General features: G+C 49.2%; 1 protein-coding gene across 1 annotated transcript in view; it reads right to left on the bottom strand.

Annotated features, from left to right (window-relative positions):
• The window catches only part of Tmod1 (tropomodulin 1), a 103,668-nt gene extending 91,527 nt beyond the window's left edge, over positions 1-12,141 (bottom strand). The window contains exon 1 of the mRNA XM_004658304.2: positions 12,108-12,141. The gene's annotated coding sequence lies outside the window, so the exon portion shown is untranslated. The remainder of the gene's footprint in view (positions 1-12,107) is intronic.
• Between the last annotated feature and the right edge of the window lie 765 nt (positions 12,142-12,906).

Here is a 12,906-nt window from a genome sequence, read left to right as displayed (position 1 = left end):
AAAGGTCCACGCAGTCAAAGCTGTCAGATGGTTTCAATTAGAAAGGTGCACACACAATTTTATTTTGCATCTCCTGGGACCATCACTGCGTTTGAGTCACTGCACCATCCACTATAACCAGGGTGGTGGCTACTCCCTGTATTTATTCAGACACCTCCACGGTCTACTTTCCTACTGTCGCTCCCAGATGCCAGACCTCACAATACAAAGAGGAGAGGCTGCGGAGTTCCGGGGGAGCTACTGCACCATCTCATAGCATCCCCCAACTCAAGGGCGAGCAGCACTCTTCCAGGACGCTATACAAAGTCCTGCCTTCCTCGTGAGCTGTTGAAAGAAAGAGGAAAGTGAAGAAGAAAAACAGAGAGGGGAGAAGAGGAAAGAGTGGCATCGCTGTGGGATTTGACTATTGTGCTGGGAGACCGAAAGCAAACTTGTGGAAAAAGTTTGGGTGCCTCCTTTATCCCTGTTCTATTTCGCATACATGAACTTTCCCACCTCACCTCACAGCAGGTGTGCACAGAAGCCAGAGCTTTATGAAGTACACTTTGTATTTTTTAATATACATTTATTTTTTTTTTTTAAATTTTTATTAGCATTTTCCATGATTATAAAAAAAATCCCATGGTAATTCCCTCCCTCTCCCACCCCCACACTTTCCCCTTTGAAATTCCATTCTCCATCATATTATCTCCCCATCGCAACACTTTGTATTTTCAAAGAGACTATTATAAAAATGAGCATGAATAATGACAAGAGGCGAAAGGCAAACGGGGAAGGAGATATCTGCTGTGAATTGAACAAAGGGCTGACTTGCTTAATAGACAAAATTTTTTTTCAACAACAAACAAAAGTAGGACAGCCCAGAAAAATCTGGGAAGAGGAACAGGCAATTAACAGAAAAAGGAATACAGATGGCTAATGAACATCTGAATAGATGACGAAACTCGATTGTATTATAGAAAAGCAAGAAATGTTGCAGTTATCAGTGCTCACCTGCAGAGAGACAAAGGCTAAAAGCCCAAGATTTGCCCATGTGCACAACCAGAGGGGAGGTGGGCACTCACAGAAGAGACATAGACACGGGCCTCTTTCAAGGCTATGTAAACCCTGTTCATCAAAGTGCCCACACCATCGACCCACAAGACCTGAGAATTTAACCTACTGCTTTACTGTCTGCTGCTAATCTATGCCAGTCCCAATCCTGGAGACCTCATAAAAGTTCATCCATGGGCTGGAGAAGATGGCTCAGTGGTTAAAGTGATTGCCTGCAAAGCTTAATGACCCCGGTTCCATTCCCCAGTACCCACGTAAAGCCAAATGCACAAAATGGCACATCCATCCAGAGTTTGTTTGCTGTGGCATGAGGCCCCGGTGTGCCCATTCTCCTCCCCTCTGCCCTTCAGGAGTTTTATTAAAGCTTCTTGGATTTCCAGCTACCTGGCTGGAGGAAGGGTCAGTGGGCTGATCCGAGGGTCCAGGCCTAAGGTGTGGGCATGGATTTAGAGTCTAAAGATATGCAAAGTACCTGAGCTTTGCCTAGAGTTCCTGAAATGTGCTTGCTTGTGCTGGTGTGTTAGTGATGGCTTCTCTGTCTTTCCTTGGTCCTGTAAAAGGGGACCAACTTCTGCTATGATGGAATTTCCCCAGCTTCAATAAATCCCCCTTCCTCCCATAACTTGTGCCTGGTTTGGAAGTTCATCTCAGAGACCTGAAGCTGACTGCTACTCTCTCTCTCTCTCTCTCTCTGCTTGCAAATAAATAAATATATTTTTTTAAAAGTTCATCCACAGGACTCTGGGTAAATTCTAGTGAAGACATACAATGGAATACTGTTGACATTCTCCTTGAGAGTGTTATTGCCCCTTATGCCCTTATGTATCTTCCTGTAGCAAGCAGTGTGTGTTTGTGTGTGTGTGTGTGTGTGTGTGTGTGTGTGTGTGTGTGTGTGTATGTGTGTGTGTGTTTAGGGATTGATTCCCAGGACTCGAGTCTAGGTTCTTGCATATGCCAGGTAAGCCTTCTACCACTGAGTTACACTCCAGCCTTCTTCTTGGTTTTTATTTTCAGACAAGGTCTCATTAGGTTACCTAGGCTAGTCTTTTTTTTTTTTTTTTTTTTTTTTGGATTTTGGTTTTTAGTTTTTCGAGGTAGGGTTTCACATTAGCTCAGGCTGACCTGGAACTCACTGTGTAGTCTCAGGGTGGCCTCGAACTCACAGTGATCCTCCTACCCTTGCCTCCCGAGTGCTGGGATTAAAGGAATGCGCCACCACGCCCGGCACCTAGACTGTTCTTGAACTCACTCTGTGGCCCAGGCCAGCCTTGTGACCCTCCTGCCTCAGCTTCCCAAGGAGCTGGTATTACAGGTCTGTGCTATTAGACTCAGCTTTATTTTTCTTCCTTATTTTTGGGACTGGGGATGAAATCCAGGGCCTTGTGCATGCTAGGCAGCCACTCAGTCACTGAGTGGCAACCCAGCCTACCAAACCCAGTTCTGTACTGATTGTACACCAGCCACCATGCTAAGCTAAGCAAGCTCTATATCTGGACTACTTTGTGAGATCTTAACAACTCTGAAGTAGGACTTTTATTACCCTTGATTAACAGATGAAGAAACTAGCCACTGCAAACAAACTCCAGACACATGCGCCACCTTGTGCATCTGGCTTACATGGGCTCTGGGGAGTCAAACCTGGGTCCTTAGGCTTCGCAGACAAATGCCTTAACTGCTAAGCCATCTCTCCAGCTCATGATGCTCTTTTTTTGTTTTTAAATTTCTCTCTCTTTCTCTCTCTCTCTCTCTCTGTATGGGCATACTAGAATCTCACACTGCTACAAATGAACACCAGATGCTTGTGTAACTTTTTGCATCTGGATTTACATGGGTGCAGGGGAATCAGACCGAGGCCAGCAGGGCAGCCTTTTCAAGCAAGCTCCTCTAACTGCTAAGCCATCCCCTTTCCTAGGCCCTATGCGAAGCTGTTTTAATAGCATCATAGCAGGATTGCAAAACTCTAACAACAACCTGAGGAAGGGATGACAGAAGTCCTCAACTGGACTGGTAGACATGGAATACAAATGGATAGAAGTGGATAAAAGGTCTGGGAGAAGGTGGAATTGATAGCCTGGGGTGAGTACATCACGTGATTAGTGAAGGAAGGGAAGCAATGGCTTGGTGGATGGTGTAACTTGTAACCAAGATGGGAACACTGTAGGAAGAAGATGGGGAGGGGAGTTCCAGGTTGGCCATGAGCTGGTATTACAGGTCTGTGCTATTAGACTCAGCTTTATTTTTCTTCCTTATTTTTGGGACTGGGGATGAAATCCAGGGCCTTGTGCATGCTAGGCAGCCACTCAGTCACTGAGTGGCAACCCAGCCTACCAAACCCAGTTCTGTACTGATTGTACACCAGCCACCATGCTAAGCTAAGCAAGCTCTATATCTGGACTACTTTGTGAGATCTTAACAACTCTGAAGTAGGACTTTTATTACCCTTGATTAACAGATGAAGAAACTTGCATACAGAGAAATGAAAGTAACTAAGTGCTTAAAATTTGTTTTTAATTTATTTACATGCAGAAAAAGAGAAGGGTCCTCTAGCCACTGCATGCATCACTTTGTGCATTTGGCTTCACATGGGTACTGGGGAATCGAACCTGGGTTGTTAGGTTTTGCAGGCAAGGTCCTTAATTGTTGAGCCATCTCTCCAGCCCCCAAGTCAGTTCTTAAGGGCTGACATAACAGATTGAAACCTAGGTGGCTTAACACAACAGAAACTTACTCTGTTGCAGCTCAAAGGCCAGACTGCAAATCAGCAAGGCTGGCTCATTCGGGAAGAACCTAGGAAAGGCGAGTCTGCTCTCTGTCTCTCTCGGCCCCTGGTGAATGTCAGCAATCCAGCATCCCTCTGCTTGCCGCTGCTTCTCTCTAGTCTCTCTGAGTCCTTTATCACATGGCTTCTTTCCTGAGCGTGTCCACTCTTCTTCTTATAAGGATACCAATCACTGGATTTATGACTCACTCTAATCTACTATGCCCTCACCTTAATTAATTACATCTGTAAAAACCCTATTTCCAAGTAAGGTCCCATTCTGAGGTTCTAAGTAGTGAGGGGACACTAAGGCTAATACATGGCGCCAACATTCAGATCTAGACATTATCTTCACTGCTCCATGCCTACAATGTGCTGACAATGTCCCCGTGCCGTCACAAGCACTTTACCTATAACTAACTTAACCCCCTAACAATCCCACTGCACTGATGAGGTACCAAGGCATAGGCGGTAAAAGTTACCTGAGATTACACAGTCTATACCTGCTAGACCTGAGATTTGAACCCAAGGAGGTGGTCTTCAGAGTCCACGTTCTTAACCACTATGCTAAACTCCTCAAACTAGTGAAATGTCCAACTCCTAAGCTCATCTGGTGTGCCATTGTGACAAGATATGGAGAATTAGAGCTCAGAAAACATTTTGGTCTCTTGAAAGGCTGATGTACGCCCTTGCATCAAACATAAAGAATCTTCCAGTTCATTTTGTCTCCCTTCTCCCTTTGGCTGTCAGGTCTTATCTCAGAGCTGAGCTGAGTGTCCAGACACACTTGTTCTCTTCAGCTAGGACATGGCCTTGGTTTTCTCTATTTGTTCTCTCTGTTGGTCGCTAACACTTTTGAATGGGCTCCAGGGGTCTCCCCATGCCCATAGAAATGACATGGGAGCGGCTGCATGTGTGGCTGCGTTCACTGCTCCACTGCTCTATAACAAGGACCAGAGTAATAATCAGATTCTCAGAGTTTCACAAGCCTAATCTTCAGAGTTTCTTCCCTGTCTTTTGTCTTGTTTTTTTTTTTTTTTAAATTTATTTATTTATTTATTTGAGAGTGACAGACACAGAGAGAAAGACAGATAGAGGGAGAGAGAGAGAATGGGCGCGCCAGGGCCTCCAGCCTCTGCAAACGAACTCCAGACGCGTGCGCCCCCTTGTGCATCTGGCTAACGTGGGACCTGGGGAACCGAGCCTCGAACCGGGGTCCTTAGGCTTCACAGGCAAGCGCTTAACCGCTAAGCCATCTCTCCAGCCCTTTTGTCTTGTTTTTTGAGGGTCTCACTCTAGCCCAGGCTGACTAGTCTCAGGCTGGCCTCGAACTCACAGCGATCCTCCTACTTCCGCCTCCCAAGTGCTAGAACTAAAGGTGTGCGCCACCACACCCGGCTGACCTCAGACCTTTATAATGGTGTCAGTAGAGTGCATTATAAAATGCGTGCACAAGGCCGGATGTGGTGGCGCACGCCTTTAATCCCAGCACTTGGGAGGCAGAGGTAGGAGGATCACCGTGAGTTCCAGACCACCGTGAGACTACCTAGTGAATTCCAGGTCAGCCTGGGCTACAGTGAGACCCTACCTCGAAAAACAAAACAATAAAATAAAATAAAATGCATGCACAACGCCATGCAACATTGCCACCGGTCTAAGGTTTTTAATCTCCCTGAGTTCGCATGGAGGAAGTGTGTGCTCTTGTCTTCCCCTATCACTTTCCAGTTTGTGCACTCCTGAGTGTCTTTGATATTTCAGAGTCTCGGCTGTCTCCGGTTCCTGCTGCAGCACCAGCCAGGCGTTCATCCTGTGCTCATAGATGCCAAACCTGTAGGCTGTGTGCTAACCAGAAAGGGCCCATGACTTTGAGCCAGAGCTCAAATGCATTCATTTGTAGACTTGATAAAGCGCTATCTTGAATGCAACAGCAGCAGCAGCAGCAGGAGACATTGATAACCAGCATCACCCCGGTACTCATTGTGTGGTGGTGTGTGGAGGCAGGAGCAGCCTCGCTTTGTTGTGGTCATTAGAGAGTGTTGGGAACTAGGGGGCTTATTCTGATAAGTGTATTAGAACATATTAGAAATGCTCTGGAGGAGGGTGCACTAGAGAGGTGGCTTAGCAATTAAGGTGCTTGCCTGGGAAGCTGAAGGACCCAAGTGTGATTCCCCAGTACCCAGGTAAGCTAGATAGACAAAGTGGCGCACATGCCTGGAGTTTGTTTGCAATGGCTAGAGACCGTGGTATGCCCATTTCTCTCTCTCTCTCTCTCTCTTCTCTCTGTCTCTCTCTCTCTCTCTGCCTCTTTCTCTCTCCCTTTTTCAAATAAATAAATAAAATATAAAAGGAAAGATTTTAAAAAAGGATATTCAAAGAAATCTCTCGGGACCTGTCTTATAACTATCACACCAGAACCTGCATGATTTTCAAGACCCCAAGTGACCAAAAGACCTAAGAGAGAGACAGAAAGAGAGAGAGAGAGAGAGGAAGCACTGATGGAGAATGTGAAGAGTCTTGCCCAAGTTTATGGAGTTCTGCAGAAGCACTTCAGTATTCTGGAATATGTACCCCATCTTTGCTGATGTCCCCAGTGTAATTACAAGAGAGAGGTATAATACTTGCTGCTTCTCTGTCACTGGAATGTTCTGAGTTTCAAATGAGAAGCTGTTACTGTAATGGGCTCGGTGGGGGCTGGGGAGTTGGAAGGGAGCACACTAGGTCTGGTCAGCGCCCCTGTGTGGGGATCGGCCTGGCGGGTGGGGAGACATGTGAATGGTGGGTGGTGGTGTGTGCCTGTCATAGTGATAACGTTCATTCATTCGTCCACTAAAACTTGAAGCTCTTGCACCATGTTAAGTATCAAGCTGCAAGCTAGATGCCAGGGAAGCCAAAATATATGCATCATCAATACTGTGCTGGGGAAGCTTAGGGGAGCACAGGTGAGGGTACTGGGGAACTGGGCTTTCAAGGATGATTACAACAAGTTTATGGGGGCTGAGAAAGAGGGAGAAGCATTCTAGGCAGAAGGAAGAGCAAACACGACACGACAGCACAGGCTTGGGCTGTGATCAGAAAGGATGCGGAATTTGTGAAAGACCTAGCAATAATTTCAAAGTAGCTTGTGTCAAGATCTTGTTTTATACTAGGGAATCTGGTATTTAGTGGGAAAATGGGGAGTCCTTGTAAAGGGCACATTGGTACAGCCACAGCTCCACTTTATAATACTCTTTTTTTAAAAAATATTTTTACTTTTTAATTTATTTGTGAGAGAGAGACAGCGAGCGAGAGAGAGAGAATGGGCATGCCAGGGCCTCTAGCCACTACAAATGAACTCCAGATGTATGTGCCAACCATGTACATCTCGCTTACTTGGATTTGGGGGAATGGAACCTGGGTCCTTGAGCTTCACAGGCAAGCACCTTAACCACTCAGCAATCTCTCCAGCCCCATGGTGCTCTTTAAAAATATTTTAAATTTATTTTTAAATTTTATTCATTAGAGAGAGAGGGGATGAGTGTGTCAGGGCCTCTAGCCACTGCAAACAAACTCCAGACGCATGCGCCACCTTGTGCATCTGGCTTACATGGGCTCTGGGGAGTCGAACCTGGGTCCTTAGGCTTCGCAGACAAATGCCTTAACTGCTAAGCCATCTCTCCAGCTCATGATGCTCTTTTTTTGTTTTTAAATTTCTCTCTCTCTCTCTCTCTCTCTCTTTCTCTCTCTCTCTCTGTATGGGCATACTAGAATCTCACACTGCTGCAAATGAACACCAGATGCTTGTGTAACTTTTTGCATCTGGATTTACATGGGTGCAGGGGAATCAGACCAAGGCCAGCAGGGCAGCCTTTTCAAGCAAGCTCCTCTAACTGCTAAGCCATCCCCTTTCCTAGGCCCTATGCGAAGCTGTTTTAATAGCATCATAGCAGGATTGCAAAACTCTAACAACAACCTGAGGAAGGGATGACAGAAGTCCTTAACTGGACTGGTAGACATGGAATACAAATGGATAGAAATGGATAAAAGGTCTTGGAGAAGGTGGAATTGATAGCCTGGGGTGAGTACATCACGTGATTAGTGAAGGAAGGGAAGCAATGGCTTGGTGGATGGTGTAACTTGTAACCAAGATGGGAACACTGTAGGAAGAAGATGGGGAGGAGAGTTCCAGGTTGGCCATGAAACACCTTTAGGATGTAAGATCCACAAATGCCAGGGGCTGAGGAGACCAGTCCAGGCTAAACAAAAGCACTTGAGAGCTGGGAGCTGAGAGATGGCTCAGAGGTTAAGGCACTTGCCTGCAAAGCCTAAGGACCCAGGTTCAACTCCCCAGAACCCATGTAAGCCAGACGCACAAGGTGTGCATGTGTCTGGAGTTTGTTCGCAGTGGCTATTGGCCCTGGAATGCCCCATTCTCTCTGTCTCTCTACTTCTCTCTCTCAAACAATAAAGATATTTGTAAAAAAGAACTTGAGAGCTGTGGGGAGGGTGGAGCCATGGGGGTGAAGGAGACTTGGACAAGGGGGTGAAGTGGAAGAGAGTAGGGGTATAAGAGTCTCCAGCATTGAAAGGGTGGTGGAAAGATAAGTCCCAGATGAAGACAGAGTGAGGACAAGAGGCATTTCTACTTCCCTTGGCTCTTCTGGGCATGAGAGCAAATATCCAGCAGTCAGAGCCACCACCCACCACAGTCATCTCTACACCAGCTCCAGGTACCACCCTAATAGTTACAGAGTGAGGGGTGGCCAGGATTGGGGACCCTCTCTCTCTGCTCCTCAGGTACTATAATGTCCAGCTCTTTCCCAAAGTTCATATTGATAAACAGACTTAAGGAAAGGAGCAACATGGGACATATTTAAGTTGTCTTTGAGTGTGTGCATGTGTATGTGTATTCACTTATGTGTGAGCACATGAGTGTGTGCATCTGTGTGGAGAGCAGAGGTCAATGGTGAGTGTCTTCCTCAATTGCTCTCCATATTTTATTTTTCAGCAGGCTCTCTAGCCCAGGTTGACCTGGAATTCACTCTGTAGCCCAGGCTGGCCTCAAACTCACAGTAATCTTCCTACATCAGCCTTTCAAGTGCTGTGATTAAAGGCATACACTATATATATACCATGCCTAGATCCATCTGGCCCTTATTTTTATTTCTTTTTTGAGACAGGGTCTCTCACTGAACCTGGAATTCACTGATTTAGCCAGACTAACTGGCCAACAAGCCATAGGGATTCTCATATCTCTGCCTCCCTCCTGAGTGCTGGGATTACAGGGTGTCCACCACGCCAGGCTTTTCCATGAGTCCTGGAGATCCACTCAGGTCCATGGTGGTACTTTGCCACCCGAGACATCGCAGTGAAACAAGGACTCAGCAATCTGGAAAACTGCGGACCATGACCTTGAGTGACTCCAGTGAGCTCATCTTTTCATTACCATTCAGAACAACGAGGGTTCAGGTCCCATCATCATAAACCCAGAATCCACTCCCACCCTGGAAAAAAGCAAAATGACGGGAGATGGCCCCAGCACTGTGCAATCTAATTCCCCTTATGCCATAGAAGCAGACCCTCGAGCTTTAAACAGATAATGGTTCTTAGCATCCAGATAATTGATCTAGCCAGTGTTCTGGCCTCAAGGAAAAGCAAACTGGCTTCTTTAGAAATGTTGGCAGCCTGTCTGGTTCATTAGTAAGGCTGGGAAATCAAAACATTGACTGGAAGAGGCCATATGACTGGGCTCAGCAGAAGTCATCAATATGATGATGTCATTTCAGAAATAAGCAAGCCAAGGTCATCCCCCAGTCAGGGTCAAATCACCCTCCATGGCTCATCACCATCCTCTTCCTGAAGTTGGCCAGGAATTTTTTGTTCAGCCAGGTCCCAAGAGCTGAAGGCTGTATTAGAGCCCGTGGCATTTAGTAGCTCATTAAGGAAGGACTTCAATCCCGCTATGGGCACACCCTTAGATTCTCCAGGACGCTCCCCTCCATCTCGTCCCACTCCTCATCCCATAAGAACCCATCTCTCCTTTGTGTCCACCTCCCCTCTCCTCTCTTCACTTCTCTCCTTTTCTCACTCAAACTTTGAGGGGGGGGGGTTCAAACCTGTCTCCACTTTGGTTCTCCCATCTTCCCATCACTACACTAACAGCTCTTTATACTATCTCAGTCCCCACGGTGGCCCACATGAAGCGGGCACTACTGCCCTGTTGTACACAGGGAGAACCCAAACTGCCGCAGATTGGGACTCTGGAAGACTATTCCTGCCTGCTCTGCTAGTTCCTGCGAAGTTGCCTGTGCACTCTCCTCCTTCCACTACCTCCTCCAGGTTCTCACTGCTCTATCTACCCCTCTGCCCACTTCTCCACGTGGCTCTCTGGAAACCTTTTCCCCAGTTCTGCACCCCCTTCACAAGATAGGTGCCCCAGGTTACCTCCCTGGCACTGTTTTCCTCATCCTAGAGGGCTTCCCGAGAGCCTCAGACCTCTTCACTAAAGACCACCCCATCCACCTCATCAATACTCAAGGTCACTCTGGGTGAGGCTGGAGCCAGAGCCCAGAACTCCAGGCCAATCCCCTTTTCATTACTCAGCTGCCACTAGCTACTCTGTTTTGTGTGTGTGCGCTAAGCTGCAAAAAGTGCCTTGCCCTGGAGGAGGGAGAAGGTGTGAGACCCTGATAAGGTAGGTGGGGCCGAGGCTATATTTAGAGGGCTCTAGCTTCCCACTCAGGCTGCTAGGAACCCAAGGGCCAATGACTGTCTAAACGCGGGTCTGTAAGACTAGCGATAATGCGCGCACCAAAGTCAACAGCTTTTCTTGCTTTACTCTGCCTGCTTGTTGTTCACTTTGAAACTAATGGGAAGCTTACTCTTGGCCTCCAAAATTCCCTGTGTCAGTGAAACCATGTGATGGTAGGTAGGACGAGAAAAAGTCCTGGATGGCAGATCACAAAAGAGGGGTGCTCAGAGGGTCTCGAGTCCTGCCTAGGGAGGATCGGGAGTAGATGAGAAAAGCCATCTTCTAGAAACTGCACCAAGGTGGTCCAGCCCAACGTCCTTGAGCAGGGGGCTCTGAGGCCCTTAACGGACAAAATGGAGAGACAGATGGGCTCCTGGGGTGCCCTCCATAAGGGCCCAGTTCTTGTGATTGGGGTCTGGTTCTGATCAGGTGACTCTCAGCAGACACTAAGCCAAGGGGAGCACTGCAGAGGGTCCGTTATGGTAGTGGAGGGAGTGGATGGAGCAGGGAGCAGGGCTTTGTGGCTCCCAGGGTGCATCACCAGTGCTATAAAGACTCGGAAACTGAGACCAGGGAGCGCTGGACTGGACTCTTGGCCCTATCTAGCTCGTTGGTTTAAAGTTCTATGGGCCACTTGCTGTTCTGCCAACGCACTGCTGCTACTTGGCAGAGAGATGCTCATAAGATACCAGGTACACTTTCTGGACATGAACCGACTAGACTATTCCACGGGTCCCAGCATAGCACTGGAGTTCCAGGACCCACCAAAGTCTGACTTCTGTAACCTCCAGGTGCGTGCCCTAGTGCCCCCAGCGTCCCAGGCCAGGAACGGATGAACAGATGGGGCGGGAGGGTGGGGGCATCTTGTTGCTCTCACGGAATCTCAGCTCCTCACAGCATCCTAACCTCACCTTGCACACAGGTAAACCAAGGTTCAAAGAAAGCAGAGGGCTTGTCCGAGCGAGTGAGCAGCCACCTGCCTCCAGGCTCTGTCACTACACCTGGCTGCGCTTGAAAGTTTGTGAGCTCCCGCCTTTTGGGAAACTTTTTCCATCACAGGCCGGGCACAGCACGCACTCCCGCTACGTGTCGGGCCCCGGTCTCTGCAGGCGGGCGGCGGAGGAGGCTGCTCCGGTGCGTACCTGTGCCCGGCACCGCGCCCGCCGACGGGCGCGGGGCCGGGCTGCGCTGGGGGTGGAGGGGAGTGTGGCGCAGCCTGCGGCGGTGGCATCCGCTCTGCCAGACTCCCGGCCCTGGGCAGCGCTCTTCCAGAGCCCCTGGTCCCCTGTGGTCTACAGCCCAGGGCGCCCTGGCCGCGGCCACGCGCGCTGGGCTGCGGGGACGCGGACGCTGGCGACCGGAGCGCCAGGCTCGGGACCGCAACCCCCCGGGCTCCCCGGCCCCGGAGGCAGCCCGAGGCGGCGGTTATTTATAGAGGGAGCCACGCTCAGTCCCTGTTGGCGGAGGCGACAACAGCTGAATATTTTGCCCAGATATGGCTGGGGCCCTGGCACGGCGGCAGGGAGCCCCGCGAACCCGAGGGGGACCCCAGGCGGGCGAGGGGCTTACCGGGACGCAGAGCTGCGGGGCGGCGCGGGCGGCGGGCGGCGGGCGGCGGGCGAGCGGAGCGCGGGGCTGGACGAGCTCCCGGGCGGGCGGGCGCAGTGGGCTCCGCGGGTGGGAGCCAGGGGCGGGCCGGCTCGGCGCTGTCACCGCGCCCCGCCCCGCCCTCCCCCTCCACTCCCGGGGCGCACGGTCCCCGGCCGGGGAGCGACACCCTCTGGGGAGATCGTGGGATAAGGGGCCCGGGCTGGCCTGAGGTCTCGGTCTTCCCACTTGTCACAGGAGGATTTTAAGCAACGTGGAGGTAACGGAGATTTTTATTCCTGCGGGGTCTAGAAATTTTCCAGAGGTCCTTCACACTGATGGAGCACTGTCTGTCCAGAGGCTGCTGCGTCTTCGCCTCCCTTGAAGCAGCGCCCCGTCCCGTCTCCCCTCCCCCCCCCCCCCGCAGGACCGGCAGGCCTGGCACGTGCCCAAGCTTTAATGACCATCATTTAGTGAAAACGCAATTCCAACACTGAATCGAATGCATTCTCCTCGTATTGTACTGAAAGAATGGAGGGAGCGTCCAGAACAGCCACTTAAAATAACCGCAACAAAAGTTCCACTTTCTTAAAAGGTTAATGTGTTTTCCAGAACAGACCACTTAAACCCAAACAGAAACCTTAAGTGTTCTAATAAACAAATGGTTCATACCAAGGAATTCAAAGGGACGTAGGGAAATATCTCTGATTATTAGAGCGTTTTTTGTGGGGAAGATCCTAAAAAAAAAACCAAAGAAAAGAATTCTTTAATACTGCTGTAG

Source organism: Jaculus jaculus, chromosome 1 (genome assembly GCF_020740685.1).
Source record: "Jaculus jaculus isolate mJacJac1 chromosome 1, mJacJac1.mat.Y.cur, whole genome shotgun sequence".
In the NCBI taxonomy this organism is placed as follows: domain Eukaryota; kingdom Metazoa; phylum Chordata; class Mammalia; order Rodentia; family Dipodidae; genus Jaculus; species Jaculus jaculus.
The sequence above is the reverse complement of the archived record's forward strand: the minus strand, read 5'-3'. Positions and strand labels throughout refer to the sequence as shown.